We start from the raw sequence: 17,281 nt of genomic DNA on the forward strand, positions 1-17,281 counted from the left end.
CACTGAACATTTCAAAACCTGTCTGTCCTGTTGCTTCCAAATATCACTTAACTTCTTTTTCAGGTCTGTTTGCTCTGACACCTTTATCAGGACGATACATCTCTTCTTAATTCTTCTTGATTTCTCTCTTATTTCTAATTCAGGTTTAGAATGTTGAACTCCAGTCAACTGCTTTTTTTCTACTGTGATTCAATTCATAGGCTATATTATATGTAATGTAAAAACATATGTGTGTCATGATATATTAATAATAATTAATTCATAATAATTATTATAATTTATGCATTTAGCAGACGCGACTTACAGTACATTCAGGCAGTATGTGTGTTCCCTGGGAATCGAACCCACTATATTAATAGGATATCTGTTACTAATAGTTGTGTTGGACATGAGGATGTTTAAAGCAGCTACATGTTTTAATGTTTCCATTAAAGTATAATCTTCAAAATCTAATCTATAGATATTAGCGGTAAATGCCATTATTATCTGTATAATATGTAGTCTTTTATATATTTATATCACTTTTTTCAGTGTAACAAGTTTGTTTCTTAAAAGCATCATAATCTATCAAATACCTTTACGTAGATTTATCAAATACCTAAACTTATGAGTTATGACCATTTCTAACTTTTGATCTATTGGTTGCATTTGGAGCCTCAAAGACCCCATGTGTGAAGTAGCCTACAGTGCAGTTTTCTTTTCAGTGTGATGCATATTCAGTTTTAGGCTCAGTTCTTTTGTTTTCACAGATGATAAACACATTTCAGACATATTTATTTTTGTTCATTTCTTTACTTGAAGCCATGTCCTGCCTCCACAGATATTCAGGCTCCAGAAGAAGTCCGTGTGTCATTTCATTTGTCTAAAAATTGTTTCTGTAATGATAGATAGATATAGTCCCCATTATATCTATATCTTTAAACTGCATTCTGGGCAGTGAACATTAGATGGCACTGCATGCGAACAGTTGCGTGCTGAGTGTAGTCACTTACAGGCAGGGAGCTACATTTGTATCAGCATCATTTTCTCAGTTCTCTGCAAAACGGACATTTGTATCTTGATGGTGCATTGTGTAACTGTGTGTCTCTGGTGCTGAAAGAATCATGTTTGTCTAACATGATCGATATGCATCTCACCTTGTCCGGCTGGGGATGAAATTGAAATTGATTTGTGAACACAATGTTATTCAAAAATCCACCATGTGATGCAGCTCCTTTGTCTACAATGACACGAGTCTGTGGGATATAAAAGGTTCATGATGATTTCTTTGAGACATTTCCTTGACGTTTCAAGGTTTGTTGCACACTAACAAGGATTATTATCAAACCACGCCTTCTCTTACATACATTTTTCAACAGCAGATATTATTCCATCTGTGGTTCCATTACTTTGAGTAATGTGTCCTAATTAGCTAACTATAAAGATGAAACACTTTCACTTATTATGCATTATGATTTCTGCATTTTTTAAACGTGAGGTGCACCTCACTCCATTAGGAAAATGAGAGCCCATGTTGTTCTTTTGACACAGAATCACATGTTTAAAAGGATGCCAACAACAAGCCCAACATTTGCTCTATGGTACAATGTCTGGCACACTGATGCACAAATGCTTGCCAAGGCTTTCAAATAGCGTGTAATTACATTCATGCATCCCGTATCCTCATATGAATGTTAACATTGTCAGTGCTTTAAAGGAATAGTAAAAAAAAAAAAATCTAGTGTAAAGGACATGTTAGGCAGGATGTTCATGCTGCTCTTTTCCATATAACCAATGATAGTAAATGGTGTTCCATCTTCATTGTCTTCATGCATTATATCTATCTATCTATCTATCTATCTATCTATCTATCTATCTATCTATCTATCTATCTATATTCAATTAAATTCAAATTGCTTTATTGGCATGACTGTAAATGATACAATATTGCCAAAGCTTAGTATACATGTACAAAAAGATAAAAATAATAAGATAATAACAATATTAATAACTAAATTAACATTATAGTAATATAATGGAATATTATAACATCTTAGAAGTATTCAACTGTAACAAATTATAACATGTGAACATTTGATACCACAGTTTTTAACTTACATAGAAACACATACATACTTCGGATCACTGTGGTGGACGGTAGGGTAACACACTGAGGACACACACACATTCACCTGCTGTCTCTCAGGCTGTGGCACATCCACACGTGTCTCGCAGCCAGTGCTGCTGTCTGTCCCTCTCCGAATACTATCTTTATTTGTTCTTCTTCACTAATGGCTGTAAAGTTCTTTATTAAGTGGGTAAATTTGTTGAAGTAGAGGTTTCTTATGGATCTGTATTTATGACATGACTGTAAATGATACAATATTGCCAAAGCTTAGTATACATGTACAAAAAGATAAAAATAATAAGATAATAACAATATTAATAACTAAATTAACATTATAGTAATATAATGGAATATTATAACATCTTAGAAGTATTCAACTGTAACAAATTATAACATGTGAACATTTGATACCACAGTTTTTAACTTACATAGAAACACATACATACTTCGGGATCACTGTGGTGGACAGTAGGGTAACACACACACACACACACACACACACACACACACACCTGCTGTCTCTCTCTCACTCACACACAATGGCTGTAAAGTTCTTTATTAAGTGGGTGAATTTGTTGAAGTAGAGGTTTCTTATGGATCTGTATTTATGACAGTGAAGGAGGAAGTGCGTCTCTTTCTCGATCTCTCCTATATATATATCTATATATATCTATATCTATATATCTATATATATATCTATATCTATATATCTATATATATATCTATATCTATATATCTATATATATCTATATCTATATATATATATAAGAATTGCGCACATTTAGTTTGTAGACTATTATCTAACACTAATTTAAAGAGGTAGCAATTATAGCGAAGGTTTGACCATTTAAGGGCACTACTTCTTTAAGACTGCTTTGTCTTTTCAGGGAATAGTCACCCAAAGGGGAATTTACTCACAGCCATCCAAGATGTAGATGACTTTATTTGTTCATCAAAACAGATTTGGAGAAATTAAGCATTACATCGCTTGCTCGCCAATGGATCCTCTGAAGTGAATGGGTGCCGTCAGAATGAGAGTCCAAACAGCTGATAAAAACATCACAATAATCCACACGACTCCAGTCCATCAATTAACATTTTGTGAACTGAAGAACTGTGTTTGTAAGAAACATCCATCATTAAGACTGTTGGTTCTGGCTAAAATACAAGTCCTCTTTTCTTAATATTGCTTTCTCCAGTGAAAAAGTCATCTCATCTGAATCAGGAGAGAAATATGCACAGATCAAGCACTGTTTCCAAGCAAAAACAGTTCTAAACAAATATGTCAGTGGATTTTGATGTGAGTGAACAACAGTAGATTGACTGCATCTGATGCATTATTATTCTTTATGGACTCATATTTTGTCAAAAAGAGACGGTTGAAAATTATAATGCCTTAATGATGGATGTATTTGTTACAAACACATTATTATTATTTTTTTTTACTTCACAAGATGTTAATTGATGAACTGGAGTCATGTGGATTATTGTGATGTTTTTATCAGCTGTTTGGACTCTCATTCTGACGGCACCCATTCACTGTAGATGATCCATTGGTGAGCAAGTGATGTAATGCAAATCTGTTCCATTGGTGAAACAAAATCATTTACATCTTGGATGACCTGAGGGTGACTACATTTTCAGCAAATGTTCACTCCCTAATCTCCTAAATTTTGTGCTCCAAAAAAAAAAAAAAGCATGCAGGATTGGGAAAATAGGGTAAGTAAATTATGACATTTCCTTTTCTTAGCAAACTGTTCTATTAATGCAAACAAACATACACATACATATAAATCCAGCATGACTGGGCCTGCCGAAGCCTGAACTGGGTGAATTATTATTTAAAGGCCAGAGAGATGAACTAATCAAACAGAGCACAAGGGCCATTAACCAGCCATGAGAGAGAAAAAGAGAGGGGGAGAGAAAGATTAATAACAAGCACCCGTGATTCTACAAAAGCCTGTTAGTCTGCAACTCGCTGAAGCTTTGGAAATTTCAACATATGATGTTACTCACTTGTTAACACGGCTAATGAACAGACAAAAAAAGTTCAGTTTATCATTTCGTTGTTTACTACTTATTCAGCTAGGAATCGGAGATGCTAGAACTGTGAAAGTCTCATAACAGATAATGCCCACTCAGAATATACGTCTCTCACCAAAGATACTGATTTATGTATGATAATTAAATGTTCCGTTTAAGAATGAGCGGGAGAAGTCACCGTGTCACTAATATACACACGCGCTCACAGACACGCAAGGACATTTGCTGATTACTTTTGGCCCAGCCATTCATTCATATGTCTGTGTGGATTTTCTGTGTGCATTTTCTCCGTAATGATATGCTGACTTTGTGGCATGTTTGATTTAAATGATTTTGGCATACATTGATATCACTGCCTCAGGAATGTGAGCTACGCAGAACTCATTAAAATAGCTGAAACTAATATCAGGGAGACCAGTAGGACATTACCTGTACCTGTCTCCAGGTAGAGCAGAATTATCTAAACACAGTGTCGTAAACCGGAAGCCAAGTTAATGATGCTTTAATGATTCATGAAATAATGCTGCTGTATTTAACCATCCCAGTGCAGGTACAACCCTGTTTGAATGAACTGTCTCTGATTCTCTCGTTTGGCAGTGATTCATAGACACAAAACCAGGGCTGTTTTCTCTGAGGAGGCAAAATAAAACTTGGTGTAGTTGATTAAGTTAATGTAGGTGTAGCTTCCAGATTTCTCTGATCACGTACGGTGATGATCTGTACGTTTCTTAGATTGTATATTGCATATATGACAATTAATTTAGTGTGTCCATGGCCACAATGGTAAAAAGCACTAATAAAGAGTAATAAATAAGCAATATCGAGTTGTTAAAATAAATATTAATCAATACTAAAGTAGTTTTTTATTGTAATATAATTTATATATATTTACAATATATATAAAATATAATTGTTCCTGCTTTATATGGTGTTGTGGTATTCAAGAAACATTTCTTATTGCGATTTTGGAAACAGTTGTGCTGCTTAATATTTTGCTTTTATATATTTTTGTCAGTATTATAATTTAACAAATAGACTAAAGAACATTTTGTTTTACAGAATAAATCGTACTGACCCCAAACTTTTGAACTTGTTCTGTATTACATTAATTAATGGTAATTTCTACAACCTAAATATAGTACATGTAGAAATTTACATAAACCTAGATTAAGAAATGCTGTAAAAACTATTGGTTATTGTAAGTTCAGAAGTAATTCAAAAATAAATGGAATCTTATTATAAAGTGTTACCAAAGTAAAGTAATAAACACAAATATGAAACGGTATGGGTTTGATTATAAGGTAAATTGTCTTTCAAATGCGCAGAAACCATGCAATCTTAATGCTATAACTTGCTGTTCTCAGTGTCTGCTTTGATGCATGACCTGTCAGTTTGCAGTACAGGACGTCATGATATGGACACTCACAGTTGCAAGTGTGCTCATCGTTCACTTGTCTTTGTGCGACCGAAAAGTTGTCATTCACCATCAGCTGTCTCTTTTCCAGCTTACAGCACACAGGTGAAGTTCTGTTCTGCGTCTCCATCTCTTGCACTCCATCTCTTTCTGATGTGACACGGCTCACTAGCCTGACTCTCCCATTAAAGCTGCACATATACCCTGCTCTTCGCTGGCAGTCATACTTCTTTTCTGCTCCCTCTCATCCTCCTCCTCTTTCGTGTTTTCTTTGCACTATGTCATAAACTGACGGCTGCTGGTTTTTGTTCTGTCTGTTCTGACAATTGAAGCAAGCAAGAAGACATTCAAGGCAAGAGTGGGCAGGCATATGTCAGACTATGCTATACTTTCCATTGAGAGACATCGGTTTATAAAAATACAGAGAGTAGCATATAGTATCTATTGTCATTATAAATGTGACTTCCTGTATAGGTAGTGATTAACAAGAATAATCCTTAACGATGAATTTGCTTTATATCAAATAGAAGTAAGATAGATTACTATGATGAAAAATGATTTTCTGGTATGATTCATTCTTATAATAGCTATGCTTTATTTAGCTCTGATTCTAATTACACCATTCCTTAGTGAATGAGGTGTTGTGTTTCAAGACTTCTGCTAGTTTAACAGAGGGAGTTGTTGGCTTCAGAGCAATATAAGCTTATGACTGATCACAGACCGGTCCAGATGCTAAGCTTATCCTTGGAAAGCCTTGGTTGGCATGGCAATAGGCCCTAAAGCACACCCTCCATCTTTGTTGGCGGCTGGGAGTGTTTTTTTTAGGCTAACTCAACAGATGCTTCTCGAACTGTGAACTGCTACAAGGGGGTTGTGGAAATGGGAATGAGCTCTGGATTACTCTTGTGTCTTGTGTTCAAATGTTTTGAGCTTTATGACACACTGTGTGTTGGCCATATGGAAGGTCGCTAGTTTGAAAGGTCTCTGGGACCGAGCTTGACATCTTTGGTGTTTGTTGTTGTTTCATAATGACTGAACCCAACTGCTTTCTTCTCACAGTCTTGATTTGTCCACTTCAGAAAGCAACTGAAACAACTTAAAGGTCTACATGTGTAGGCCTGTCGCAATAATCAATATATCGACTTATCGCGAAATGTATGCACATGACCTCAATAATTTTTGGTGACGCAATATATCGCCCATTATATTTACTTAAAAGCTCATGTCACCATGTTTTGTACATTCCACTTGCGCCTGTGTCTTTTGCAGCTTCTCGTACTTAACCTGGTGTAGGCACGAGGTGCTAGTTCGAATTTAAAAAATGCTTCTACAAAAAAAGTTTCATCTGCAGATGTGGATTAGGGATCTGTGCCTTTGTGCATACGGACATCTGACTGCTGAGTAGGGATTGTGTTTCTCAGCAATAGTGTGCACCCTTAATTTACAGAGAAATTGAAGATCAGGGAAAAATCTGTAGATGGAAAAATCTCCATTCAAGTTCTTTGTGCATTTTTCTTTTTTTCTAATTGTTACATTGCACTTTTTGTTAGAAAATGTTTATTTACTATTTATTCAGGTTTTTTAAGGTATCTAATATTTTGATCATTTCCATGATCTAAATTCTTGAAAATTAAATGTTTGTTGTCATTTGGAAGTGTGTAGGCCTTCTTGCATTATTATGCTGTTACGTTATGATTATATATTCAGTGGCATGAAATGGTCTTTAAAATGACAATAATATCGCTTATCGCAATTATTTCTGGGGCAATATATCGCACAACAAAAAGTTGTTATCGTGACCTATACAGGTGTTCACCCAACAATGAAAAGTTGTCTTTATTTACTCACGCTCATTTGTTTATTCTTTTCATATTGTCAAGCTTCAAAAATGACAAAAAAATACACCATAAAAATATTCTATTTATTCTAAATTCATATAATAGATTTGTGTGAGAAAATGTTATTTTTCACTAAAAATATTCTAGTCCACAAATTTCATTCATACTAAACATGTCATGCTTGATTCAGTGTTATTTTAATATGATTTCTATACTACTTTAGTAATTATAGCATATAATAGTGTTTATTTTTAAGTATTTTTATTTTAGTATTAGTATTTTGAATTAGTTTTTATTTTTCTATTTTCAGTTGTAATTTTTGTTTGTTTTAGTAATTTTATGTGCTTGTCATTATTATTTAAAATAATTTTACTATGAGCATTATTTTTTTTATTCTAAACTTATGAGTCTAAACTTATTTTATTCCAGGTAGTTGCCAAGGCAACTTTTCTCATTTTCAGCTCTATTTCAATTAATGAAAACAAAGTTAATGGAAAAACCGTTTTAGTGAACAATAACATCACTGGTTTGATTACAACATACATGGCGATCTGACTTTTTAACTTCAACCAATGGTATTTTTTAAGACGTGTTCACAAATGCAAATGTGAATATCAGTGAATACCAACTTCAGTTTCTCTGATCTCTCACACAAAGCTATCATATTTCTTCAGCGTTTGTAACAACATGAGGGTGAGTAAATAATTACAGCTTTTTCAATTTCACTTTTACTGACATTCTCATTCTCATTGTTGGATGTAATGTTTCCAAATATTCGGTAGAAGAGTCAGAGACTCTTAATCACTCAGGCTGTCAGTAATAGGGAGAGAATCAGGCCCTCTCATGGAGATTATGCTGACTAATGGCTGCGCTCCTCAAATTTTGCAGAAGAAAACATTAGGACAAGCACTGCTGGAATAATGAATGGCGCTCTGGTGTCGCTGCATGTTTCTCTGAGCTCCTCACCTCTCATCTCCAGCACAGTCAGTCGCAATGAGACATGTTTCATTTCAACCATCCTTCAGCTGTCAATTCATATTCATGTGAGGACAATGACTGAAAGGGGCCGCCACACACCTACCTCGACTTTTAATTAGTCTTGACTGTCTAATTAACTAGACCAGCATTGGAATATATTTGTATAATACACTTGGAATACACTCAGATAAAGATATTGCAGATAAAGGTAAGTGCCATAACTGAGCTTGTGATCACTGTTAACCAGGGCTGTAACCACTATAGACATTAAAGTGATAGTTCACCTAAAAGTGAAAGTTGTTATCTTTTATTCACCCTCAGGTCATTCCAAGCCCATAAGTCTTTGGTTAATCTTTGAAACACAAATTAAAATATTTTAGATGTTTGTGTTACAAAGGTTATAAAGGCATCATAAAACAAATCCATATGAATCGAGCGCTTTAATCCAAATATTGTTTAGAAATATGGTAGCTTATGATCACGTTTAGATTGGGTGGAAAAACATATCAAACCCTATAATAAAAAATTAAAAAAAAATTATATATATTAAGCAGCAAACCTGTTTCTAACATTGATAAATGGAAAGTTAAAAAGAACTGCATTTTTTTTTCAATTGAAATCTTTTGTAAATCTTTTGTTTTTGTCGCGTTCGATAAATTAAAAAATATCCTTGCTGGTTAAAATTATTACTTTTTTAAAATAATGATGAAAAAAAAAGTAAATCACGACACATTCATTTTTGGGTGAATTATACCTTGAATTATACCTAATACCCCCAATATTCAGATTAGTCGTCAGTCAATGTCCGATTCTCTAAATTGTATTTATTTATTTATTCCTTTTGACCTTATCAAACCCCATTTGATTGATATTATTCAAGTTTTAACCATCAGTTGTATCACAAAATAGGTGTGCAATTTTTTAGAAAGGCGACTGTTATCTACCAATGTTTCTTTTTTCTGATTGGGGTTAACCTGAGAGTAAATGCATTGGTTAAGTATTCCCAAAACACGTATGATTTCAGCTGGGTTCTGCAGATTGCAGTGGATTTCAGGTGTGGGAGTTTATTTCACCATTAAGGGACAGCGAATACATCCTGCTCTCACTTGACACAGAAGGAGAGAGAAGGGACAAAAGTAGGACATCCCTGGAGCAGACAGATGGGCACATGAGCAGTGCTTAAAGGCAATTTTCCAAGCAAGATTAGAACCTGATGTTTTTTGTTCATGGGGAAAGAACCATTTCCTCTAAGCCATCACCATTCACCAGACCAATGAAGCAGCTCCCATTCCACTGACACCTGCTGTAAGACATTTTCTAACATTATAGTTGACAACTTGCTGTAGTGAATGATACATATTTAACATGTTTGATACATTTGTTTTATAATGTTGTTTGATTAATATTTTCCAAATCCTGATTATCACCACAAAGGTTCACTTCTAAGGGGATCATGGCTAGAAATAACTTGTTTTGAAGTCTGCCACATAGGCATACCTGTCAACATTGGAACTTTAAAATAAGGGAAATCCCTCACCCCCTACCGCCCCCCCCCCCACCCCCTGGGGGTTTCTCACCACTAGGCAAGAGAATGGATGGAGGATACCATTTTATTTGTTGTGTGGCTCTCTTGCATCTGCAAGGGACTTGTTATACACATAGGTCACAGACTTTGCATTCCTTAACACTTTCTCTTGGGCACACTTGTGCTTTGCAGATTTGTCATGTTGGCTCACATCACTTTTCCCTCTGTGTGATACACAAATATCTGTGTAGCATATTTTACAAAAAGCATAATTTTGCCCAATGTTGCTCTTGGTTAATTATGGGTAAGCCTCCTCCCATTTGTTAAAGGTATAGTTCACCCAAAAATGAAAATTAGCCCATGATTTACTCACCCTCAATCCATCCTAGGTGTATATGACTTTCTTCGTTCAGACGGATCCATTCTGAGTTATATTAAAAATGTTCCTGGCTCTTCCAAGCTTTATAATGGCAGTGGGTGGGTGTTTCTGTTCAACAGTCCAAAAGAAGTCCTATAAAGCGCATCCATCCATAAAAAAAAAGTGTCCCACACGGCTCCGGGGGGTGAATAAAGGCCTCCTGTAGCGAATCGATGCTTTTTTGTATGAAAAATATCCATATTTAGGTAAGAACCCTCTTGGTAAAATAATTTAAATTTTGCAGATACTGCAAAGTGTATGTAAAAGTGTATTTGACCACAACTTGTATATATTAGGGCTGTCATCGTTAACACATGCTATTCATTTTACAGTCCTTAATGCGCTAAAATAATTTAATGCAATTAATGCAAAATTACTGAAGTACAATTTCTATTCTAACCCTTTAACCCAATTTTGCTACTCTGCTTGCGATTAGATCATTTTAAGCTGCTAAACTGCTAAAGCTTTCAGTCCAATGATCCAGGAAGTGAGTGCATTCAAACAATCCGTCCAAAACAGCGCTAATATAAAGGAAACTAGGCTGATTACATCAAATTGCAGAGAGAACAGAGACTCACATTGTGTTTTAAGTGAATTATTCATTCCAGTGTTTCTCTTTAAAACACGAGCTCTGTCATATTCTGTGATTGTCTCTGAAGAGCGCGAGCCCTCACACGTTGCGCTGTGTGAAGTACAGACTGAACAGATTGTCAACACATCCTACCGCTGTATGGCCAGATGAGACGTGAACCAGTCTCGCTAGTAAAGTTTTGATGGATGAAGACTGCAATCAAGGTAAAGACGATTGCGGTGGCGTACAGGAGTCGTACCGTAAGCACGAGTGAGTCCGTTATAATAAATGCGTGTATGAGTGCTCTTGACGCACTGATCACACATTGTATTTATGCACAGGCACTGACATTTCCGTACATTCACGTTGTTTCCACACACATTCATGATAATGTTTTGATTTGTTATGTTTATGTTGCTGTGTTTAGTTATATGGAATGGATCCGTGTACTGTAGTAGATATATGCAGTCAGCAGGCGGTTGGTTTTTGGCATCTCCATGTGGTCCTGTTCGGTATCGCAACTTGGCTTCTCTAAAATGTAAAAAAGCTCTTTGCTGTTGCACTGTACACCTACTATAAAATTCTGATTTTTTTTCTTTCACATGTGGTTATATGGGCTCCTTATATAATTTGGTTCTTTGGTGTCCTTTTGGAGTTTCTAAGTGTCCTTTTTTGGGAAGACATCTAAATGTATCTTGAAAAAAGCTTGAGGAAAATATGATTTTTTTTAGAATCACCCTTCAATCTTTTGGTTTACTTTGCTGGATATAGCAAATGATGACAAAATAAGCATTTGAAAAGATAAATGGTCTATGCTTAATTTCATGAAGTGTGCGATTAATCGTGATTAATCACAGTAAAAAGAATGAGATTAATCAGATAAAAAATTGTAATCGATTGACAGCCCTCATATATATATATATATATATATATATATACATACAGTCATGGCCAAAATTTTGGCAGTGACATGAATGTTGTGTTTTGCAAAGTTTGCTGTTTCAGTATTTGTAGATTTTCCCCCCATATGTTTCTATACTGAAAAACAGTGATAAACATATCATACGGTTTAAAGGCTTTTATTGGCAAAAAATATAATGAGTCAATATTACAGTGTTGACCCTTGTTTTTCATAACCTCTGCATTCACTCTGGCATGCTGGATATTAGTTTCTGGGCCAAATCCTGACTGATGGCCTTATTAGTTCTCGGAGTTGATAACAATTTGTGGGCTTCTGCTTGTCCACTCGTCTTTTGAGGACTGACCCACAGTTTCTCTATGAGATTGAGATCCGGGGATTTGCCTGGCCACTGATCCAAAATTTCAATGTAATGATCTTCGAGCCACTTCTTTATCACTCTTGCTTTGTGACATGGTGCTCCATCATGCTGGGAAATGCATGGATCATCACCAAATTGCTCATGGATCATTGGAAGAAGTCGCTCTTGCAGGACGTTTTGATACCATTCTTTAATATTCTAAATATAAAGTGCCTAAAACATATAAATTGTTATTTATCTGTTGTACAAAAGCAAAAAGAACAACTAATATTAACATTAAAATGATTGATATGTGCAAGCTAGGCATAGTTTCTATTTATAACACGTGTTTAAAGGGTAGCACAATGTAGCCAATCACAGACTCAGCTGTTTTTTTTTTTCTAGAACACAATGGCCAATCAGAGGTGATTAAGTTAGAATCTACTCACCAATCCTCTCATTTTAACACATGAAGTGTAGGCATTGTGAAAGATTCATTGTGCATACATTTATTGTGTTATAACAGAGCTTTATGAGATAGAGATTAACTGAGATCAGTCAGCTTTTAGTGATAATAAAGGAAGCGCTGCTTGCATTCTGCCATGCCAAACCATGCACGCAGCAGCCCATGCTTGCTTTTCTGTTAAAAATAACAGTGGTTTGTGAATGTTGATGCTTAGCCTAAATAAAAAATATTTTATCGGGAGTGTTTATGCTGGGATGTTGTGGAGCTTAGGAGATGTTACAGAACCATTTCATGTAAATTTCTTCGATGTACTGAAAAAGTCTATATAGATTACTTTTATGCTGTCTTTTGCGGGCGGGAGCGGGACAAAAAATGAATGTCGCGGGTGGGAGCGGGACCAGATAAGATATATTTCTTCGGGAGCAGGCGGGCACAGGACAGAATCTTGCGGGAGCGGGACTGAAAAATCCATCCCTCGCAGGTCTCTAGTTGGAAGGGAGCTTCATCAGAGAAAATAACTTTGCACCGGTCTTCTGCTGTCCAATCCTTGTACTTCCTGCAGAATTTCAGTCTGTCCTTGACGTTTTTCTTGGAGAGAAGTGGCTTCTTTGCTGCCCTTCTTGACACCAGGCCGTTGTCCAAAAGTCTTGGCTTCACTGTGCGTGCAGATGCTCTCACCAACCTGCTGCCATTCCTGAGCAAGCTCTGCACTGCTGGTGACACAATTCCAGCTGACTCCTCAGGAGGAGACGGCTCTGGTGCTTGTTGGACACTCTGGGACATCCTGATGACTTCATTGCAGTCAAACCTCTCTCCTTGAAGTTCTTGATGATCCGGTAAATGGTTCTTTCAGGTGCAATATTCTTTGTAGCGATTTCCTTGCATGTGAGGCCATTTTGATGCAAAGTGATGATGGCTGCACGTGTTTCTTTGGAGGTAACCATTGCTAACAAGAACACAATGATTGGAAGCGCTTCTTCCCTCCTTTTATAGCAATTAGTATGCTCTTACAGTCTAATTAGTATGATAGTGATTTTACCTGACAAGTACTCATTCACACTTTCACATGTGCTGCTGATATGATTAGTCCATTAATGTTAGCTGGTCATTTTGTGCCAGGATAAAAAAAACTGTGATTTTTTTTTTTTTTGTAAAAAGTTAATCTTTTGGCCAATGAAGCTTTTAGCAATTCTTTAAAATGCATCTGATCACTCTACACAACAATCTAGAAACAATGTGAATTAACATCACAACAGCTTAAGCAGCAAACTTTGCAATACACAAAATGTATGTCACTGCCAAAACTTTTGGCCATGACTATATATATAAAATTTAGATATATTTTCCTGGAAAAGTCATGGTCATTTAAAAAGGTCACAGCAAGGCTCTGTCCTCTATTTTCTATGTCTATTTTTTAATTAGATTACCTTTTTTTTCTCCTAAAATCTATAAGTAAAGAAGCATATATAGCATTGTATTTCCATATATTGTCACTAAATTGTTTGTGTGAAAACTGCAGTAATTTACTCTGGGTAATCCAGGCTTCATATCACATCATCCACAGCTTTTAAAGTTCAGAGTCAGTCTGAGGTCTGATTATAGTCAGGGATTGCTCTGACAGACATCCGTCATTGTAAAGCAAAGCCAGACAAAACAAAATCCATCCTCGTTGAGTCTGTCAACCACCATTAGTTTGCTGTGACAGAGCGGATCACTGACAGTTTAACCAGCCTCGGGAAAGTGACGCAGCCGACTGGTGACACATCCGTCATGGAAGTTGTCGGATCTAACATGGCAATGTTACGCGTTCAGCACATGCACGAGAGAAAGAAAGAGTGAAGGATTGATAGATTACAAAGAGCAAAGTGACATTTTTTTCAGAGGTGACTGAGGGCTTTTCGTATAATTACTACCCTGATCATTGTATTGATTGACTGAACTTTTGATTGACTGTACTGATTATCTTTCAGGACATATTTGGGACCTTGTAATTTTGTTTATCTGTTTTTTTTCATACCTGTCATTTAAGAGACATTCATCATGGTCACAGTGTAATTTGCATACCGATGTGGAATCATCTGAAGCACTGGTATTAATGAGGCTTAATTAGATTAGGTTCAGCCTCTCGCTTTGCATCAATTAACTATCAATTAACTTTGGCTGAGATCACGGAATATTCTATTTATTATCCCTGTATCAATACATTTCTAAATTAATTATATTTAATCTGTTATCTCAATCATTAGCATTTCAATCAAAAAGTAGCAAGAGAATAAATCAATTATATTAAAATTATAGATTGAGGTGGGGAAAAGTAAAGTTTTGTCCTTCCATAAGTCGTAGTCTGGTGGGGTAAACTGCATGCCAGGCCAGTAGTTGGCGATGTCACTTTGTAGACTTAAAGGCACAATATGTAATTTTCGCCACTGGAGGGCACGTATTCAAAATAAAGAAACAGACAAAGGCATAGTTTGATGATGCCATGACTGAGTGTGGAATCATGGGAGTTGTGGTCTTCATCCCCACAGCCGATGCAATCCGACGGGACTCGGGCAGAAATCATGTTCATGGATGAGCTAATGATTTGGTAACGTAGTAGAATGAAGCAGGGTGAGGCTGAAAGCCGTCGAAGTGAAATGAGGCCGCTGAACGAGCGCGACACATGGCTCGAAATCAGCTGAGCTTTTATTACGCCACAGTCGACCGCTTCCACTCCTTCCGGTCGTGCGTATGTGGGGGAAAAGAAGCAGCGTCTTTGTTTTCTACAAAACAAAACCGGAAATCGAGGGGTTATGACATCATTGGCAGGCAACACAATGGCACTATGGACACGGTCCATATTGCTTATTTACTGGTATCGTTTTGAAAATCTTGCACTTTGAAATGTGTCTTCAAAATTTTGAATGACCAAAACACACAAAAAAATCTGATTTTACTTGAAAACAATGTTGTGTAAACACCCCCTAATACTCTAATATGCAGGGGTCGGCAACCTTTTGGGCATGAAGTGCCATGTTTTATTTTTCTCGTTAACCACTGTGCCAATAAGCCAACCCCCACCCCACCCAGAGCTCCTAACAGGCTGTGCTGACTATGGGGAATGATTAGCTCAAAATGTACGTCGGTATGCAGTTTTCCCAATTGCTCGCGTGCCAGTGATTATCCCTCTGCGTGCTGGTGTTGGCTCTCGTGCCATAGGTTGCCGACCCCTGCTCTAATGGCTGGAAGTTAACATATAGTTGTAAAAGTTACTTATGGTTAGTAGAATGTCTAGTAGACTATCAAAATAAAGTTTTACCCAAATTTGTCCTCTAGCCTATAAGTAAAACAGCTGCACCTAATTATATTTCAGAGTGTCTCCTACACAAATGACAAACATGAGGAAATCATATCCACTGTCTGGGATTGCCTTCATGCAATTAATGCAATGTTGCCTTAATATTTTTTCATAATAATGCATCTTACAATGTAGCATCATGTTGCTGTGACCTTTTAAAACAGGCTTCGCTTTGGCATGGCTCTTATGAAAAATGTCTTTGAAAATGTCGTCCTCATGGGCAGCTCTCTAGGTTTTAGAACAGAACAGTGATTTTGAAAGGAACTTTTGTTATCATACAACTTTACAGACTGCAGGACATCGTCATGTTAAGTGCAAGTATTAATGGCCTCTGACAGCTGGTGAAGTTTAAGTCCCATCAGTATTCCAGTAGAGCATGATGGGAAGGTCATTACTGAATGCAGATAAATGTTACAAGAGATAAAGCACTGGCCTCAGATCAGCATAGCAAAATGAAGAAAGGTCAGATTTACATTTCTTCTCTCACTTTCTTCCTGTATCCCTTCACCTCAAGCTTTCTCTCTTGAGTTTCTGTTTATTTTGCATATGTCTCTTTTTAACATATTAGTGGCAGTCGTGGCCTCATGGTTAGAGAGTCTTACCAAAAGATTGTGGGTTCAAGTCTCAGTACCAGCAGGGATTTGTAGGTGGGGGGAGTGAATGACCAGCGCTCTCTTCCACCTTCAATACCACGATTGAGGTGAGACCCTTGAGCAAGGCACCAAACCCCCAACTGCTCCCCGGGTGTCACAGCAAAAATGGCTGCCCACTGCTCTGGGTGTGTGTTCACTACTCACTGCTGTGTGTGTGCACTTGGATGGTTTAAATGCAGCGCACAAATTCCCAGTATGGGACACCATACTATGCGCCACATCACTTTTTATTTTGTCATATAAAAACAAGAGGTAATGGTGGATAATAAACCATGTTTATTAAAAACTCCTCAGATGTTGCGGCTCAAGAAATATGGCCGTTTGGGTGCTTTTATGCGCTAAAAAGTTTTAAATCTAAGAACATAAAAAGAATTTAATGAAATGGCTTTGCTTAGAAGATATTATCGATAATAAACAGAAGAGATATAATGAGAGAGGTCTCCATAAAATTGCATTTATTTCATAAAAAAAAGTATAGGGACTTGGTAAAATATCCCACTTATCCTGAATTAAACCGGATGTTGCGAAATGTTATTATTATTATTACAAGTTAAAACCACTGTTTTAATTAAAAGCTGATTTTTCAGTGTTGCATTTTTGTGGAAACCATGATACTTTTTTTCAGGATTTTTTGATGAATAGAAAGTTCAAAAGAACAATTAAAATAATATA

Source organism: Sinocyclocheilus grahami, unplaced genomic scaffold, assembly GCF_001515645.1.
Source record: "Sinocyclocheilus grahami isolate Dianchi unplaced genomic scaffold, SAMN03320097.WGS_v1.1 scaffold748.1, whole genome shotgun sequence".
Taxonomy (NCBI): domain Eukaryota; kingdom Metazoa; phylum Chordata; class Actinopteri; order Cypriniformes; family Cyprinidae; genus Sinocyclocheilus; species Sinocyclocheilus grahami.